This window comes from Etheostoma spectabile, unplaced genomic scaffold, assembly GCF_008692095.1.
Source record: "Etheostoma spectabile isolate EspeVRDwgs_2016 unplaced genomic scaffold, UIUC_Espe_1.0 scaffold437, whole genome shotgun sequence".
NCBI classification, from domain to species: domain Eukaryota; kingdom Metazoa; phylum Chordata; class Actinopteri; order Perciformes; family Percidae; genus Etheostoma; species Etheostoma spectabile.
The window spans coordinates 251,732-252,129 of NW_022605609.1; the positions used below are offsets into that span (position 1 = coordinate 251,732).

Genomic DNA, 398 nt, shown 5'->3' on the forward strand with positions numbered 1-398 from the left:
TTCATCAGTGCTTGTGCAAACAAAAAGGCCAACATGATATTCAACTCCACAATTTACCCGGTGTGTGAGGTTGAAAGAACTACAGTATTGGGTATACCGCTTCCCAAAAGGTGGGCTATGATGGAGGCCCACTGCTGTGAGTTGACACTCCTCCTGCTTCAACATCTCGGCATTGCGATGAAGTAGAGGGTGTTTCATCATTTAAGCACTGAGAAGGATTGTGTGTCACAATTGGAAGGGGTTTCATGAGGTACATATGTGTTGTCAGTAGGATCATGTATCTTAATTATATGTCCTCTAAATCCAGAATAACTTGAAAATTGCAAACATCTTATTTGATAAATTGCATGAATTAATTTGAGGTGAAGAGAAGTAAAGCTGTATCAGACGATGAAGCA

At 40.2% G+C, this 398-nt stretch overlaps 1 long non-coding RNA gene and 1 pseudogene across 1 annotated transcript in view; both read right to left on the reverse strand.

The window, feature by feature from the left end:
* LOC116686689 (CD209 antigen-like protein E) overlaps positions 1–398 on the reverse strand; it is a 93,821-nt pseudogene that overhangs the window by 85,184 nt on the left and 8,239 nt on the right.
* The window catches only part of LOC116686687 (uncharacterized), a 4,530-nt gene that overhangs the window by 1,403 nt on the left and 2,729 nt on the right, over positions 1–398 (reverse strand). The window lies entirely within an intron of this gene.